Here is a 20,354-nt window from a genome sequence, read left to right on the forward strand (position 1 = left end):
AGTATGCAATAACCTTAGCACAGAATGTGTGCTTTATAATACTGATCATAATTATATATTATTATATGTTTTATTACATAAAATAGATAATAGATAATATATATATTATATGTCATAATTATCTAGAAAACATAACAGTTATAATTATACATTAATTAAAATAATCATTGTTTAATGATTATTGTTTTATTGTTTAATTCATGACAGTTTGCAAATAATAAAAGGTAGTCAAGGTTTAAGCAGTTACGTAGTGCTCGCAAGCTTGTTGCTTATTTATTCACGTGCTTACTATTGTTTTGAAATATCAGAGGTTGCTATAAAACCTATGAATGCTCTTAATGACTTAATTGCTCTTAGAATTGGGCTCCGGACGCGCAGGCTCAGCGGCATGGCTCACGGGCGCAGCCGCTCCGTGGCATGTGGGATCTTCCCGGACCAGGGCACGAACCCGTTTCCCCTGCATCGGCAGGCGGACTCTCAACCACTGCACCACCAGGGAAGCCCTAGAATTGATTTTTTACCTGTATACTCTTGTCTTTCAGATTATTTACCTCCAGTGTTTCTACCTAAAATTTCTCCTCATAATCTACAAACTTGTCATATCTTATCTTAAAATGATCATCAAGTGAAATTAAAAATGGAAAGGGCAAAGCCAGTAAAATTTCCCTCACCACAATTCATTTTTGTATTAATTCAGCAACAAACCTATTAAGTAATCTCTTTTACCAGATAGTCCCTCAGTACTCAGAATATAAAATAACACAAAGCAACTGCTCACTAAGATGTTTAATATAATAGGTCTCTGTACTTCAAAATCTGTTTTCCTGAAGTAATCATTTCTCTTCTATATCCCTTCTTTGCTATTAAATTAGTTAATGTAATATATTAAGAGAAGGAGCTTTGAAGTCTGCATTTGTAAGGACTCGATTCAAATCCTCTCTCATCAATGAACTGTGATGTGGAATAAGAATAATTTCTTTATCTATAAAATAAGGACAATAATATTTAATTCACAGAGGTTTTATTTTCAAAGTATTTCAAAGTTTTCAAAAATAAAATAAGGCAATGTGGAGGGCTCTACCTCCAGTATGACAGTGTGGAGAGCTCCGCGAACCTGCTTCCCAGCGAAACCAATAAAAAATGTTAAAAAAAAAAAAAACCCCAGCCATTTAAAGCCTCTGGAAATGGATCTAAGGGGATACAGTAAATGCAAAAGTATTCATTCAAGAAAATCTACTAAAACTTGGCAAGAGCAGCAAGAGTCAATGGTATCTGAACCAAGATCCACTCCCTTCTTTTCTCTCGAATCTTAGCAAGATAGAAATTCCACTCCAGACTTATATAACCAAGAACGCAAGACTCCCTCTCATTCTAGCTCCAAGTCAGAGGGTTATTTTCCTAGAAGGGGCAGAACAACAGCATTTCCCACCCTGCTCCTGGTTGTCTCTTGCTGAACCTAAGTTCTGAGCAAGTGTGACTGACAGGTGGGAGCTCCTTTCTTCTACTCAGCCCCCACTCATGGGACAGAGACTACCTCAGGTACAGCACCACTGAGAATACAGAAGCCTGTCCTTTTCCTTGCATGTAAGGTGGAGGTTCCACGATGAGAGAGGCAAGCTGAGAAAACCTGAGGCTACAGTTTGCACTCAGCACTGTGCTCCAAAGCTGTATGTCTTACCATTGTCCTCACACCTAGCACCAGAACCCTGGCTAATATATTTTGCCTGAAAGGAGAATCAGGCTCTATGTTAGAAAGCTCTGAATCTTTTCCCAAAAGAATGACTTCATTTGCAACAGAGTGTGGAAAAATTTGAACCTTGGGGAGTGCTCAAAACCAGCAGGGGTTGTGGGAACAAACATTTGATAAGAGATTGGTAGATTCATTGGGAATATACGCAGAAGTGTTGGCTAGCTCTTTGCCAGGGAGAGCTAGCTCTTTGCCAGGGAAAGAGACAGTTGGGAAGAGTACTCCTTGGGTCAGAGCAAATCTCAAACACTGATCTTAGGAGCTGCCCCTTCAAAGCAGCCTAAATTTCACTGGATTGGTCTGTTAAACAATTCATGCCCAGGACATTGTTGAAAACAATAAAGCAATTAGCTGGAAATTATTGCAGTTTAACAGGTAGGTGTAGGCAGGGAAAGAGACAAAGAATGTCCTGCCAGATCACTGTCATCTGAGGGTGATGTGGGCTATCCAAGGCTGTGTGTTTTGATGAACAGCATCAGAGACTTCATGGAGTTGTGGGTGGCAGTGAGATGGGTGATATACTTCACAAAAATAGTACAGTCAATAACAATAACAAGCCCTGGAGGGGAGGGAACAGTACTAGAATTGCTTCAATGTATTATCTATAATGTCATTTCCAGCAAAAAAATTATGCAAAGCAGCAAGAACATAGGATCCATACATTGGGAAAAAAACAGACTGTAAGTGACCAGATGTCAGATTTAATAGATAAATACTTCAAAGTAGCATTATAAATATGTTTAAGAAACTAAAAGGAAACTATGATTAAAGACATAGTGGAAGGTATAATGACAATGTTGCAACAAGTGGAGAGAATCAATAAGGAGGTATAAATGATAAAAGGAACTAAGTGGAAATTCTGGAGTTGAAAGTTTCAATAACTGAAATGAAAAATTCATTGGAGGGGATCAGCAGTAGACTTGAACAAGCAGAAAAAATAATTAGCAAAATTTAAAATAGATTGATAGAGATTGTACAATCTGAAGAGCAGAGAGAAAAAAAGAATGAAGAAAAATAAACAAACACTCAGAGAAATATGAGACAGTATAAGTACACCAACACACACGCAATATGAATACCAAGAAAGGAGACAGAGACAAGAGCAAAAAAATGTGTTTGAAGAAATAACTTGCCAAATATATTGGAAGACATTACACATCAAGGAAGCTCAACAAACTCATAGGATAAATGCAAAGAGATCCACAAATAGACAAGTCATAGTAAAAATGGTGAAAGCCAAAGGCATGGAGTAAATCTTGAAAGCAGAAAGAGGAAAATGACTCATTGCTTATAGGGAATCCCAAGAAAATAAACAGTAAATTCTCATCAGAAATAATGGAGGTCAGACAGCAGTGGGATAACATTTCCAATGTGCTCAAAGTCAAAACTGTCAACCAAGAATCCTACATGCAGCAAAGCTATTGTCCAAAAATGAAAGTAGAAAAAAGACATTAAAAGGTAAACCAAAAGTGAAAGAAGGTATTATTCACAGACCCATCTTTGAAAAATACTGCAGGTAGTTTTTCAGGCTAAAAGCAAATGATCTCATTTTTTCAAATCCACACAAGAAAACAAAGAACACTGTAAAGGAAATTATGTAATTGTGAAAGAGAAGATAAATGTATATTTCTTATCTTTTCTTCTCTTAACTAATTTAAAAATCAATTATATAAGACAAAACAATATGTATATAGTGGATTGCTGAGCCTATGACTCATAGAAAAGTAATATACTTTCCATTAACAGCACAAAGGAGGTAGGTGGGAACACAGCTTAGCTGGGCTAAGGAAACGAATCCAGATGCTAACTTGAATCCACAGAAACAAATCAATACATCCAGAAATGGTAAATGATGAATATTCTTGGCGTTTCCCATAATTCCTCTTTGCTGAATGTGATACTGACTTTACATGCTCTGTTTCTTACCCTTTCCTGAAATCTCAAGTAGTTGCTGCACTGGTGTGCTTTTGCGATGCAAGAGGGAAAGGAAAAAGAGACAAGATCAAGAGGCAGGAGCCAAGGATCAACAAGGGGCCCCTCGCCGCATTTCTCAGGGGAGCTGAAGATGGGGAGTTAGGAGAAGTATGTGAGGAAAGAGGACTTAAAGAAGGATAGTTGTGGAATCCCATCAGGATGTTCAATCAATTTGTGTAAAAAAAAGGGAACCTATTTTGAAATTAACTTTTATTTGCTCATCTGCTCTTTTGATAGAAAGCTCTCCAAACTACACTAGGTCTTAGGAAAATAGTACCCACTACATTCTCTACTAGCTTCTGCTTCAAGTGTTTCATTAGTGATTTTTTTCATCTTATATCTTAGACATTTTGCCACTTGGCTTGAGTGATAGTTTGTATTTTTTACATCAATAATGTTAATTAATAATCATTTCATTATTTTATAAATAATATTAATCATTAACATTAATTATTAACATTTCCTAGACAAATAAGAAGCAGTTTGGGTAGTATAGTCATTTTCACAATGTTGATTCTTCCAATCCAAGAACATGGTATATCTCTCCATCTGTTTGTATCATCTTTAATTTCTTTCATCAGTGTCTTAAGTTTTCTGGACACAGGTCTTTTGTCTTCTTAGGTAGGTTTATACCTAGATATTTTATTCTTTTTGTTGCAATGGTAAATGGGAGTGTTTCCTTAATTTCTCTTTCAGATTTTTCATCATAAGTGTATAGGAATGCAAGAGATTTCTGTGCATTAATTTTGTATCCTGCTACTTTACCAAATTCATTGATTAGCTCTAGTAGTTTTCTGGTAGCATCTTTAGGATCCTCTGCATATAGTACCACGTCACCTGCAAACAGTGACAGTTTTACTTCTTTTCCAATTTGGATTCCTTTTATTTCTTTTTTGTCTCTGATAGCTGTGGCTAAAACTTCCAAAACTATGTTGAATAATAGTAGTGAGAGTGCTATACTACCCAAAGTAATCTAAAGATTCAATGCAATCCCTATCAAACTGCCAATGGAATTTTTCACAGAATTAGAACAAAAAATTTCACAATTTGTATGGAAACACAAAAGGCCCCAAATAACCAAAGCAAACTTGAGAAAGAAAAATGGAGTTGGAGGAATCAGGCTCCCTGACTTCAGACTATCCTACAAAGCTACAATAATCAAGACAGTATGGTACTGGCACAAAAACAGAAATATAGATCAATGGAACAGGATAGAAAGCCCAGAGATAAACCCAGGCACATATGGTCACCTTATCTTTGACAAAGGAGACAAGAATATACAATGGAGAAAAGACAGCCTCTTCAATAAGTGGTGCTGGGAAAACTGGACAGCTACATGTAAAAGAATGAAATTAGAACACTTCCTAATACCATACACAAAAATAAACTCAAAATGGATTAAAGACCTAAATGTAAGACCAGACACTATAACTCTTAGAGGAAAACATAGGAAGAACACTCTTTGACATAAATCACAGCAAGACCCTTTTTGACCCACCTCCTAGAGAAATGGAAATAAAAACAAAAATAAACAAATGGGACCTAATGAAACTTAAAACCTTTTGCACAGCAACAGAAAACATTAATAAGACGAAAAGACAACTCTCAGAATGGGAGAAAATATTTGCAAACAAAGCAATGGACAAAGGATTAATCTCCAAAATATACAAGCAGGTCAATATCAAAAAAACAAACAACCCAATCCAAAAATTGGCAGAAGATCTAAATAGACATTTCTCCAAAGCAGACATACAGATTGCCAACAAACACATGAGAGGATGCTCAACATCACTAATCATTAGAGAAATGCAAATCAAAACTACAATGAGGTATCACCTCACACCAGTCAGAATGGCCATCATCAAAAAATCTACCAACAATAAATGCTGGAGAGGGTGTGGAGAAAAGGGAACCTTCTTGCACTGTTGGTGGGAATGTAAGTTGATACAGCCACTACGGAGAACAATATGGAGGTTCCTTAAAAAACTAAAAATAGAGCTACCATACGACCCAGAAATCCCACTACTGGGCATATATCCTGAGAAAACCATAATTCAAAAAGAGACATGTACCACAATGTTCATTGCAACACTATTTCCAATAGCCAGGACCATTGCAACACTATTTCCAATAGCCAGGACATGGAAGCAACCTAAGTGTCTATTGACAGATGAATGGATAAAGAAGATGTGGCACATATATGCAATGAAATATTTCTCAGCCATAAAACGAAACGAAATTGAATTATTTGTAGTGAGGTGGATGGACCTAGAGTCTGTCATACACAGTGAAGTAAGTCAGAAAGAGAAAAATAAATACCGTATGCTAACACATATGTATGGAATCTAAAAAAAAAAAAAAAATGGTTCTTATGAACCTAAGGGTAGGACAAGAATTAAGACACAGACTTAGAGAATGGACTCGAGGACACAGGGTGGGGGAAGTGTAAGCTGGGACGAAGTAAGAGGGTAGCATTGACATATATACACTACCAAATGTAAAATAGATAGCTAGTGGGAAGCAGCTGAATGGCACAGGGAGATCAGCTCGGTGCTTTGTGACCACCTAGAGGGGTGGGATAGGGTGGGTGGGAGGGAGACGCAAGAGGGAGGGGATATGGGGATACATGTATACATATAGCTGATTCACTTTGTTATACAGTAGAAACTAACACACCATTGTAAAGCACTTATACACCAATAAAGATGTTAAAAAAAAAAGACAATGACAAACTTGATTCAGGATTTAAGAAGAAGTCAAAGTTGATAAATTTAAGATGGAGGCCAGAATAATAGTGATGTCGTTAATAAAGAAAGAGATGTTGGGAAAAGAATCAAATTTAGAGGGAGACAATCAGTTTTGATCACATAATCTTAAAGATGATGTCCATTAGAAAAGCGATGCACCTAATTCTCCTGATGTGAGAGAATCATTTATAAATAATTAATAAAGAGAATTGCAGTGTGGGGATGGTCAGGGTATGTTCATAGAAATTTGGAGTTTTGTAGTACCATGCTTTTAAGGCCATGACAGGCAGAGTATAAAATGGGATTGTTCTGATCCAACATGATAATTCATAGACATTTTTAAAATTTTATAGCCACTGAAGTCTGAGAACTGTGTTATATATCTTAGATTCTCAGAGATTGTTCCTGGAACACAGTAGGTACTCATACTGTCTGATGATGATTAGATTATTAGAATTATGCAGATCTCTGAAGAGGCAAAGATACGTTTCAGGGTCATTTGAACGCTGATTCTGCTTTCTTCCTCTGGGTGGTATGTAGCCTTGCAGATGCTGGATTTGATACAAAAACAAGGAAAAGTCTAATTTATGTCAGCATTCACTTAAGTGGAAATGTATTGATTTTTTTTAAAAAACCCTCTATAGCTGCCACGGCTAGCACTCTACCCACATCTCCTCGGCTCTCTACCATTTCATATACACAAGGCTGCAGTCAGCTTTTATTTCTAACAGCCAGCACCTGTGTCTCTTGGTAGACGGATGCTCTCAGACCTTCAGATTCCCCTTTCTTACCTGCACAGAGATCTCCAATGCCTGGGCGCTACTCCTCTTGCCTCACCACCATGGGCAATGTGTAAGCAATGTCTGGTCAGAGAGGAACTAATAACTCAGTCCTGTTGCCATCTGATCTAGGATGATGTTGAGAAATGACCCACACTGTCTCCAGAGCTCCCTTGTAGAATTGAGCCAAAGTCTTTCCTGGGACTTAGCTTGCTATGGTTTCCTTGCGTGGCCTCCTTTCCTTCCTGATTCCTCTTTCCTACTCCCGGAAACAATTTTTCCTGGGAACACTTCCTAATAAAACATTTTACATAAGTCCTCATTTCGGAGTCTAAAACCAACTTAACTGAGGTGTATTCGTTTTCCATTTGCTGCTGTAATAAATGACCACAAATTTGGTGGCTTACGATAACACGAATTTATTATCCTATGGTTCTGTAGGTTAGAGGTCCAACAGGAGTTAAAGCCAAGTCACTGTTAAAACTAATGCCTGGACTAAAACCAAAGTGTTGCAGGGCTGCATTCCTTTTTCAAGGTTTAAGGGGGGAATGTGTTCCCTTGCCTTTTCCAGGTTTGAAAGGCCACCTATATTCTTTGGCTGATGACCCCCTCTCTCCATCTTTAAAGCCAGCAAAGGCTAATCGATTTCTTCTCACGTCACTCCAACTTCCTCTTCTGCTCCCTCTTCTGCTTTAAAGGACACTTGGGATTATGCTGGGCTCACTTGGATGACCCACCATAATCTCATGTTAACTTCAGCTGATTAGCTAACTTAATTACATTTGTGATCTTCATTCCCATTTTTCCAGGAAACTTAGCACAGTCTCAGGTTCTGGATGTGGGGGGCTTCATTATTCCACCTATACAGTTGTTAAACCCGAGTATAAAAAAGGCTTGTGGTGAGAAAAATCAGACTGTTTTCTCAGATCAGGCATTATTCTACTCTGTTCAAAGTGTTATCAGTTTCTGCCTTTTTTGGGGGAACTGGAGGCCCAGGAAAAGTCACATCAAGATAAATTACGTCTGTTTCTAACTTGTTTGGTCCATCTTGCTTCTGTTAATTATTTGTGTTCTTGGATAATTAAGTATGGAGTTTAATCTGTGTGTATCTGGGGAGGGTAGGGGCGTCTATTCTTGCTAATCCGCAACTAACACAAAAGACTGTAAGTTCAGCAATGATGATTGTAATGCAGTATTTTTTTCAGCTTGGACATAAAGAATAAAAAGTGTGAGCAATACTCCTTTGCAAGCAAATTCTCTTTCTATCTCAGTGTTCTAAAAGAGATTGAGTAGCAACTGCTGGAGGATAATGTAATAAGAATTCAAAGTTTGACACTTCAAACTAATATAATATTGTATGTTAATTATAACAATGAAAAAGAATTCAAAGTACGATGGGGGTTACATAAGATTGTGTCTGAGATATCTTCTATCATATGTTTTATTATTGTAATGATAGCAACACAATGAAGTTAATAATGATTTGGGAGCTGTCTTTACTTTACAGGATAACTCAAGTTGCCATCAGCAAAGCAGAAAGGAGACCGTATCTGCAGCCAAAATTGCCCACATTCTGACCAATGAAGTCATGGAAAACAAACTGGGAAAGGACAGAATTCTGCATCATGTTACCAAGGAAGCTTTTAGGTTTCCAGGGAAGTTTGGAAAACTCTCCTTGGGATACTCTTTTAAGGGACACCGAGCCATGCATTAGGTGCTCATGTGAAAGAGGACTTTTTGAAGCCAGAAGAAGATAGATGTTTAAATATGCTTATGATATTTTATTTGAAGCCAAGGAAGGAGACACTAGGAGCGTTTGTCATATATTAACTGTTGCTGAGAAACTAAGAAAGGTATTTCCAAAGTAAGATGACAGCTAACTCTGGAAACCCCTGGAGCTGCTTGCCAAGACTGCAAACCCCATTTGTCACAGAGCCTGTGTAGAACAGAGCTGCTTCTAAATTTATCGTTTCCATTCGTTTTTGTCATAGAATTATAAACAACGTGAGGTTAGACACATGAAATTGCTATATGTGTTGCTTCTTTTAGCTCTGTCAGAAGCAGCTTTGTTTAATATCAACTGCACTGCTAAAGTCTATGAGGACTCAAATCCCACTAGATCCTAAAGTTTTAAAAGAATTAGGTATGGTTATCTTGTTCCTTTCTGTATGCTCTAAATTGCCCCAATGAATGAATGAAAGAAGAGAATGAATGAATTGTTGACTAAAAATCAGTGTAGAGGTGCTTCTTCAATGTTTTGTGAAATGTGATGTTGAGCAGATATGGTAAATAGAACCATGTGAAATTGTCTATATATTATTATTACTGATCGACACAAGTGGTGATTTCTTATGGTATCTGAGTAGATGACTAGTTAGCAGTTCACTTGTCTTTCCTCTCCCCAAAATATCTTATTCAGAATAAATCAGTTTATTAGGCCCCTATTAAGGTCCAGATATTCAGATAAATGTTTTTCCATGTTACCTTATTTAACCCTTAAAACAACCCAAGTAGGCAGAATTCTAAAACAGCCTCTGAGATCCCTACCCCGGTGTACATTTTTGTACATTATCTCTGGGACTGTGAATCTTGTAGATTTTACTTACATAATTACATATGTTAAGTAGCACCACTGACTTTAAGAAAGAGAGATTATCTGGGTGAGCCAGACCTAATCACATGAACCCCTTAAATAGCATGAGTCTAGAGATCAGACACAGAGGATTTGAAGCAAGAGAGGGATTTGATGTGAGGGAGATTCTTCTGTTGCTGGCTTTGCAGATGAAGGGAACATGTGGCAGGGAATGTGGCAGCTTCTAGGTATTAAGTGTGGTCCTACACCTACAGTAATAGGAAAACAAAAGACTCAGTTCAACAACAGCAAGGACATAAATTCTGCCAACAGCCCATGTGCTTTGAAGAGGAGCCTGAACCACAGATGAAAACCCATAGATATAGCTGACACCTGGGTTTTACTGGGTGAGACCCTGAACGGAGAACCCAGTCATGTGTGAGCTATAGAAAGGAAGAGATATTAACTTTATGTTGTGTTTAAGTTCCTAAGTTTGTAGTAGGTAACTGGTTACACAGCAGTAGAAAACGAATACAGATCCTTTAAGCCCTTTCATTTCATTTTATAAAAGAGGAATGGAGACCTAGTAGTAATGCCTAATTTTCTCAGAGACAAACAGAAAATATTTTAACACAAAGATTTTTGACTATGTGGTTAATATTTGTTTTTCTAATATGCCCTTTGTAAAGAAAAGAGGTTTGGAAGAAGTGAGAAGTAAAGTTCTGTCAAGTCAATGGTAAATTCTCTGTAGATGAGAGGTCACAAAAAAGTCATAGGGGGACTTCCCTGTGGCGCAGTGGTTAAGAATCCGCCTGCCAATGCAGGTGACACGGGTTCAAGTCCTAGTTCTGGAAGATCCCACATGCCGCAGAACAACTAAGTCCATGCGCCACAATTACTGAACCTGCTCTCTAGAGCCCATGAGCCACAACTACTGAGCCCATGTGCCACAACTTCTGAAGCCCTCACACCTAAAGCCCACGCTCCTCAACAAGAGAAGCCACCACAATGGGAAGCACACGCACCACAGCGAAGAGTAGCCCCTGCTCGCTGCAACTAGAGAAAGCCCACACAAAGACCCAAAGCAGCCAAATAAATAAATAAATTTATTTATTTTTTTAAAAAAGTCATAGGGAAGATCCCTTACTTGTGGCTCCACTAGACCTTTTACATTTCTGTGTGTTTTAATCAGGACCACAAAGAGCCTCTGTGAACTCAATTTGAGTATGATCAAAAGTGTTTGGCAAGAAAGAATCACATGGTGTCAGATGAGCTTAAATATCTTTCTAAAGTGAGAGATGAATTTGCGGTTTGTGGCAACTTCCCAGAGTTCATGTGATTTCTCCTTATTTCTTCCTTTCTTGCTGAGAAAACAGCACACCAAACCCAACATGTGATGAACTATTTTCCTTATAAATCACATTATACTATTTCATCACATGTTGTTGTGTTTCCTGTGGATCTCCAGGACTAAGAAAAGCAGCATATAGCAAGATCGCCAAGAAAAATCCATATCTTATTACATTAAATGTTTTGCGTGTGTGTGTGTGTGTTTGTGTGTCTGTGTGTGTGTGTGAGAGAGAGAGAGAGGGAGAGATAGAGGGTGTGTGTGTGTGAGTGTGTGATATCATTCTGACTTCTAAAACTATGGCATGTGATGGTCATATTTTATATAAATCATGTAACTAAGAAAAATCCTAAGAAGATTATTTTTCAAGTTACTCATAATCCCAATACATAGAAATTTACTGGTTTTTAAAAATTAGCTTTATTCTAGACATAGAATATTTATTTGCAGATAAAATGATAGAACAAAAATTAATATACTATAATAACATTTTGAAATAAACAAAATAGAATTTTACTTGGAAGAAAAGAAATTAAAGCTATGCTGAACTTTAGATAATTAACTTCCTTACCCCATGACATGTTAGTTCTAGAAGAACCTCTGAAGCAGAAGTGGGAAAACTTTTTCTGTAGAGAGCCAGATAGCAAATATTTTAGGCTGTGGGCCACACACGTTCTCTCTCACGTATCCTTGTGTGTGTTTAGGGGAAGGGACATGTATTTTACAACACTTTACAAATTTAAAAACCACTCTTAGATCCAGGGCTGAACAAAAACAGGCCATAAGCCAGAACTGGCCCAAGTAAGAATAAAATATTATGACAAATATTCAAAGATTAATTTTTAGGCAAATTCTTTTATTAAAGCAAAATATACTAAGAAAATACACAAATCATGAGCACATAGCTCAAAACATTTTCATGAAGTGAACTCACTTGAGGAATAAACTGAACTGGAGTAAAGAAAAGGTACATTTTTAGCAGCTCTGAAGCTACCCTTCTGCCTGTGGCAGCCATGGAGGTGTTGCCCCCATCTATCTTCAAGAAAAGACTTGCTTCAGCTGCCTGGAGTGCAAAGAGTTGACTGCCCTGAGCTGCAGCTTTTTCAGCATCTGTGGCCCCTGAGGCTCAGTTCTTCTGGGGCAACCCCAGCCAATAGCTGAACATAGTGGGGTTATTAGAGCCTGACTATTTCTGGCCAATGTAGAACTCTTCTATTTGGCAGTCTTTTTGTGGAGCTTCTCATTGCATTGGCTGAGACTTTCTCAAATCTGCGTTATGCTCTGAAGCTTATCTCAATTCTGTTTTCTCGCACAGGTGTCAGAGCCGCACAGGGTATAGAGACTTTCACTTCTCAACTACACTACCACCTACTTATATTTTTCAAGTGTTACCTCTCAGAAACCTATTGCCATCCTAATCCGTCTCAGCATCTGCTTCCTGGAGGGCTCAGACTGACACCTGTCCCCTTCCATCCTCTCCTCCATCGTATCAAGCATAACCACTACCCTCACTTTTAACTCCCTACGTAGTTTCCTGGATTAAACAGAGTATCAATTGAATCATACACTATGTAGTAGTTTGTAACTGGCTTATTTTATTCAATATTTTGTTTGTGAGATTCATCTTTCTTATTCTTATAGTTGTAGATTGTTCATTCTTTTTCATTAGTTTTCTATTGTATGAATATACCAATATTTAGTTATCCATCCTATGATAGATGGACATCAGGTTGTTTCAAGGTTGAGGTTATTATATAGAGAGTTGCCGTAAACATTGTTGTTATGTGTCTTTTGGTGAACATTTGATTCATACCTTTTGCTTGGGTTTATACCTAGGGGTGCAATTGCTAGGTAGGTATACTATATGTATATGCTCAGTTTTAGTCAATTTTGTCAAACAAATTTCCAAAGTTCTATTATGAATTTACACTCCCATCAGCAATGTATGATAGCTCCAGTTGCTCCATTAATTTTTTTTTTTTTTTAGCCGTTCTGGTGGGTGTAAATATATATCACATTATAGTTATAATTTGAGCTTTATTGAAAAATGAATGCAGTTTATATGTTTAGTGGCCATTTGGATGTTCTCTTTTGTAAAGTGTCTCCAGGCATTTTGCACACTTTTCCTTCTATTGTATTCATTTGTATGCGTTTTTCATATTGATTTTTTGATGTTCTGGAGAAGAACAAAGCTGTTATTTATATATATTCTGGATAGTAATCATTTGTTGAATATATATATAGTTCAAATATATTCTACTCTTTTTTACTCTTCTAATGATGTCTTTTCATGAAAAGACGTTCTTAATTATAATGTAGTCTAATTTATTATTTTTTCTCTATGGTTAATGTTTTTTTTTTATTTATTTGCCTACCGTAGGAGATAATGTCATGAAGATATTTTCCAGAGTCATGAAGATATTCTCCTATGATTTCTTCTAAAAAGCTTTATTGTTTTTTGTTTGTTTGTTTCTTTGTTTTGCGGTATGCGGGCCTCTCACTGTTGTGGTCTCTCCCATTGCAGAGCGCAGGCTCCGGGCGCACAGGCTCAGCGGCGATGGCTCACGGGCCCAGCCACTCCGCGGCATGTGGGATCCTCCCAGACCGGGCACGAACCCGTGTCCTCTGCATCGGCAGGCGGATCCTCAACCACTGTGCCACCAGGGAAGCCCCAAAGCTTTATTGTTTTAACGTTTACCTTTTGAGTATATTTTTTGTGTATTAAGTGAGGTAGTGATCATGATTCACTTTTTAATATGAATATTCAATTTCCCCAGCACCATTTATTGAAAAACCATCTTTTTAGCGATGCATTAAATAGACATCCAGATCATAAAAGAAATGATGCTTTCTTTACCCTCAATTTTGTTTTATTGGTCTATTTCTACTTCTTTGCCTTATTACCCTATTTTCCTAATTATTACAGATTTATAATATATCTTGATATCTAACATTGTAACTTCCAGCTTTGTTCTTCTCCAAGAATGCTTTGGCTATTCTTGGGCCTTTACATTTCCATATAAATTTTATCATCAACTTGTCAATTTTCACTCAGTTCTATAAATTAAATCTATGGATCAACTGAATGACAATTGATATTTTTACAATACTAAATCTTCCAAACTGTGAACATGGTATAGACTTGTGTATATTAAATCTTCTTTAATTACTCTTACTATTATTGTGATTTCTTTTTTTGGTGTGTCAGTCTTGTACATATTTTACTATATCTATTTCTAGATATTTATTAGTTAAAATAATTTTTCTGTAGATTTTTTCAGACTTTCTATATAGCCAATCAAATTGACTCTGAATAATTACAGTTTTATTTCTTCCATTCCAATATTTGCAACTTGTATTTCTCTTCTTTTTTTTTTGTCCTTTTTATCAACACTTAAGGCTACCAGTGCAATGTCTAGCAGTACTAAAATGATGATAACAGGCATCCATATCTCATTCTCAACCTTAGGAGAAAAAGTTTCAGTAATTTATTATTAGGTAGAATATTTGGTAGATTTTTTTGTAGATAATCTTTCAAAGATAAAAAGAATTTTTTATTATTATATAAATGTTGAATTTTGTAAATGCTTTTTTGCATCTATTGAGATTATACCATGAATGTTCTCCTTTTGTTCATTTATTTTCTATTAAGCCAAATTTATATTCTGGAGTAAGCTCCTTTTCCTATATTGTTGTATTCAGTTTTCTAATAACTTGTTTAGAATTTCTGCATCTATTATTATGAAAAAGAATGGTCTGTGATATTTTTCCTTCGGTATCCTTGACAGCTTTTGTATAAAGATGACCTTGGACTCATACATGAGTGTTCCTTTTCTATAATTTCTGTAATAATTTTGATAAATTATTTTTCTTAAAATTGTGGAAAAATTCACTGGAGAAACCATCTGGATCTGGTGCTTTCTTTGTGATTTCAATTTCTTTGATAGATTTAGGATCATTAAACATTGGTGTCAACATTGGTAATTTGTTTTTCTAAGGAATTTATCTTAACTACAGAGTCAAATTTTTTGGTGTAAAGTTGTTTCATTGTAGTTTATCCCTAATTTTTTTTTATATCTAGAATCTGACTCTTGTTTATTCTTTCATCACTATTATTGGCAATTTGTGTTCTTTCCCTTTTGGGGGAGGACATCTTTCTAGGAGTTTATCAATTTAATTAATTTTTTCTAAGAACTGACTCATGGCTTTGTTGATATTTCTCTACTGTAGTTATTTTCTCTATTTCATTGATTTCTGCCTTTCTAATTTTATTTTATTTTTCCTTCTACCTCATTTGGGTTTGATTTACTACTCTCCTAGCTTCTTAAGGTGAAATAGTAGGTCATTGACTTACACTTTTCTTCTTTTCTAATATAAGCATTTAGAGTTATAAATTTTCATGACTTTAGCTATTTCCTAGAAATTCTGATATTTTCTAATTCGAATCTTTTCTAATTATCTATTTTCTTATTTCTTTTTTAATGTATGAGTTCTTTAGGAGTATGTTGTTTACAGGTATTTGCAGCTTTTCTAGGAATATTAGTTTTAGCCATTTCTATTTAATTCTGTGGTGTTAAGAAAACTTACTCTGAAATATTTGTTTTCTTGATATTTATTGAGAATTTTTTTCTTGGCCCAGCATATGTTTTAGTCTGATGAACATCCTTTGTGTACTGGAAAAGACAATATTTGTGCCACTTGTTAGGTTAAATGTTTATTAACATCAAGTAAAGTAAGGTGGTTGATAGTATTATTCAAATATTCTCTAACCTGTTTGATTTTTTTGACTACTTGGTCTATCAATTACTGACAGAATGGTATTAGAGCTTCCAGCTATGAAGCTGTGTTTTTCTATTTCTTCCTTTAGTTCTATCTGTTCTTCCTCCATGTAGTTTGAAGTTCTGTTATTAGGTGCATGTACATTGTGATTTTTATGTCTTTTCAATGGTTTGTTTCTTCTACCATGACATGTTCCCTTTATCTCTGGTAATACTCTTCAAAATCTATTTTTTTAATGTTAATATAGTCATGACAATAGCATGTGATATAGCATAATTTTCTTGTGTTTATGGTTTTTATGGTATATGTTTTCATATTTATTCCAGTTTCTGTCTTAAAATGAATAATTTATAGAAAGCATATACTAGTTGAATCTTACTTTTTTATAGTCTGACAATCTCTGATTTTTTTTCTTTTTTATTAAATGCAAGATTCTTTAAATTCTATAGTGTTTTACAAATTTCAAAAATTTTTACACATATGATTTCATATAATCTCATAATAACACTTTTCCCCCTACCCCTATATTGCCCCTCCCCCTGACAATCTCTGATTTTAAATGGAATCTTTGATCATTTTTTATAGAGTTCAATTATTTCATTTCATTGGATTTATATCTACCATTTTGCTATATGATTACTCTGAATGTCATTTTATGTGATTTTCTCTATTCTAACTGAAAAGTTTTTAATCACATAGGTTGTAATTTTTTGTTGTTGTTGCTTTCAGTGTGGCTTTTTTCTCTAAATGTATCTGTTTTTCTCTTACAATTTGTTTTTTTAAAAGCTTGCTGGTCCAATCTCATCTCTTGATTTTGTGTAATTTCATCTTTGAAAGTTTTGTAGTATTTGTTGGGTTTTTTTTCATATACAACAATGCCTATGAAGAACTATTTTTATGATTTTCTTTTCTGTTTCCGTAGGTATTTACTTTTGTGATATGTGTCTTTCATTTGCATTCACCCAATGTTCCAGTTCTTTATTTATCCCCTTCCCTACCTAACAGTTTCATGCTGATTTCATTTGTTATCACTATTATTATTTTTTATTGATGTATAGTTGATTTACAATATTATATTAGTTTCAGGTGTACAGTACGGTGATTCAATATTTTTATAGATTATACTCCATTTAAAGTTATTATAAAATACTGGCTATAGTCCCTGTGCTGTAAAATATATCTTTGTAGCCATTTATTTTATGCATAGTATTTCCCACTTTTTAATCCCCTACCTTTATGGTTCCCTTCCCTCCTTCCCTTTCCCCACTTGTAATCATTAGTTTGTTCTCTATATGTGTGAGTCTGTTTCTGTTTTCTTATATTCATTCATTTGTTTTATTTTTTAGATTGCACATGTAAGTAATAATATAGAGTATTTGTCTTTCTCTGACTTATTTCACTAAGCATAATACCCTCCAGGTCCATCCATGTTGCTGCAAATGGCAAAATTTCATTCTTTTTAATGGCTGAGTAGTATTACATTGTATATATATATTGGGTTGGCCAAAAAATTTGAGTAAAAATAAAAGACACATTTTTCATTTTCACCAAGAACTTTATTGAACAACATATTCACCCTTTTGTTCCACTACCTTCTGCCATTTTTCAGGCAACTTCATAATTCCATCTTCCCAAAATTTTTTATCTTTTTGAGCAAAGAACTGTTCCAGGTGCCTTTTACAGTCTTCCAGGGAATTGAAATTTTTTCCATGAAAAGAATTTTGTAGACAGAAATAAATGAAATCTGAAGATGCAATGTCTGGTGAATATGGAAGATGAATCAGAACTTCCCAACCAAGCTCTAATAGTTTTTGCCTGGTCATCAAAGAAACATGAGGTCTTGCATTATCCTGATGGAAGATTATGCATTTTCTGTCAACTAATACTGGATGCTTTTTGTCAAGTGCTGCTTTCAGTCAGTCTAATTGGGAGCAATACTTGTTGGAATTAATCGTTTCGTTTTCCGGAAGGAGCTCACAATAGAGGACTCCCTTCCAATCCCACCATATATACATCGCCTTCTTTGGATGAAGACTGGCCTTTGGTGTGGTTGTTGGTGGTTCATTTTGCTTGCCCCATGATCTCTTTCTTCCATTCCATGTTATTGTACAGAATCCACTTTTCATCACCCATCACAACTTTTTTTAAAACGGAACATTTTCATTACGTTTAACTAGAGAATCGAATGAGGAAATATGGTCAAGAAGGTTTTTTTCACTTAATTTATGTGGAACCCAAACATCAAAGCAATTAACATAACCAAGCTGGTGCAAATGATTTTCAACACTTGATTTGGATATTTTGAATATGTCGGCTATCTCCCACAAGGTATAATGTTGATTGTTCTCAATTAATATCTTGATTTGTTCGCTATCAACTTCAACTGGTCTACCTGACCATGGAGCATCGTCCAGCAAGAAATCTCCAGCATGAAACTTTGCAAATTACTTTTGATGAGTTTGATCAGTCACAGCACCTTCTCCATACACTGCACATACCTTTTTTGGCGTTTCAGTTGCATTTTTACCTTTCTTAAAATAATAAAACATAATATGCTAAAAATGTTGCTTTTTTCTTCCATCTTCAACATTAAAATGGCTACACAAAAATTCACCAATTTTAATGTCTTTTTTTAAATGCACACTGATATGACAGCTGTCACAATCTAACAAAACTGTTTCGAATGAAGTTAAAGACAACTAAGTGCTGCTAGAGCCATCTTATGGAAAAAAACGAACCTTTTGGTCAACCTAATATATTCACCACGTATTCTTTACCCATTCATCTGTTGGTGGACTCAGGTTGCTTCCATATCTAGGCTGTTGTAAATAATGCTGCTATGAACATCAGGGTGCAGTTATCTTTTTGAATTAGTGTTCTCATTTTCTTCAGGAGTGGAATTGCTGGATCACATAGTAGTTCCAATTTTAGTTTTATGAGGACCCTCCATACTGTTTTCCATAGTGCCTGCACCAATTTACATTCCCACCAATGGTGTAGTAGAGTTCCCTTTTCTCCACATTCTTGTCAACTTCTGTTATTTGTAGACTTTTTGATGATAGCCATTCTGACTGGTGTGGGTTGATATCTCACTGTGGATTTGATTTGCATTTCTCTGATGATTAGCAATGATGAGCAACTTTTCTTGTGCCTGTTGGTCATCTGTATGCCTTCTTTGGAAGAATGTCTGTTCAGTCTGCCCATTTTTAAAATCAGGTTGTTTGTTTTTTTGATATTGAGTTGTATGAGCCATTTATATACTTTGATTATTAACCCCTTATCAGTCGTATCATTTGCAAATATTTTTCCCCTTCAGTAGGTTGTCTTTTATTTTTTATTTATGTATTTTTTTTGCTGTACGCGGGCCTCTCACCATCACGGCCTCTCCCACTGCGCGTCCGGAGCACAGGCTCCGGACGCGCAGGCTCAGCGGCCATGGCTCACGGGCCCAGCCACTCCGTGGCATGTGGGATCTTCCCGGACCAGGGCACAAACCCGTGTCCCCTGCATCGGCAGGTGGACTCTCAACCACTGCGCCACCAGAGAAGCCCCAGTAGGTTGTCTTTTCATTTTGATGATGATTTCCTTTGCTGTGCAGAATACTCTTCGATATAAATCGTAGCAATATGTTCTTGGATCTGTCTCCTAGGCAAAGGAAACATAAGCAAAAACAAACAAATGGGACTTAATTAAACTTGATAGCTTCTTTTATTATTATTTTGAATGAAGCTAATTATCTGTTTAAGAATCATGTGGGGAGAAATGGAGGTAGTGAAATAAGCCAGTCAGCTTCCTCATAGGATTACTGTCGCAAATATACTCAATAGAATTGTCATTTCCTTGCCCTAGGGACAACTTTCCTTTTGCTGTTATTGTTGTTGTTATTGTTTAAGAGGCTTATTGAGGAAGTCTTTGGGTCACAGCTCTCTGTGTTGCTACCAGACAAACAGTTTGTACTTTTTCTCCTTGATCCTATTTTACCTTCTAGTGGCTCCCTGGGCTACCATGATGTTCGTACAAATACGTGATCAGCACATTTTCTCCTTTTGCTACACCTCCCTTCACATTCCCTGGTCACACACAACATCTCTAACAGGGTCTTATCCATTTTTTCATGTGATACACACATGCCCCTAGTTCTCTTCTCTCTCAACAAGAGATATTTGTATAGATCACTTGAGATAATGCTTCTTAATTTAGGAAAAGTATTTAAAAAATTGGTCAAATTCATTTTTCTTCTGCATTTTGGTCCAGATTCTGAAGGATTTTGCAAGTGTGCTTTGAGTTTCACATTTTCTATATTTTAACTATTTATTATTTTTCATGAATTTTAAGAAAAAAAAAGAAATTAAAAAAAAGCTTTATTCTGCTATATTTAACTGAGTCCAGCCAGTACTTTTTGAAGTTT

The sequence above is a fragment of the Delphinus delphis genome, chromosome 5 (genome assembly GCF_949987515.2).
Source record: "Delphinus delphis chromosome 5, mDelDel1.2, whole genome shotgun sequence".
NCBI classification, from domain to species: Eukaryota; Metazoa; Chordata; class Mammalia; order Artiodactyla; family Delphinidae; genus Delphinus; species Delphinus delphis.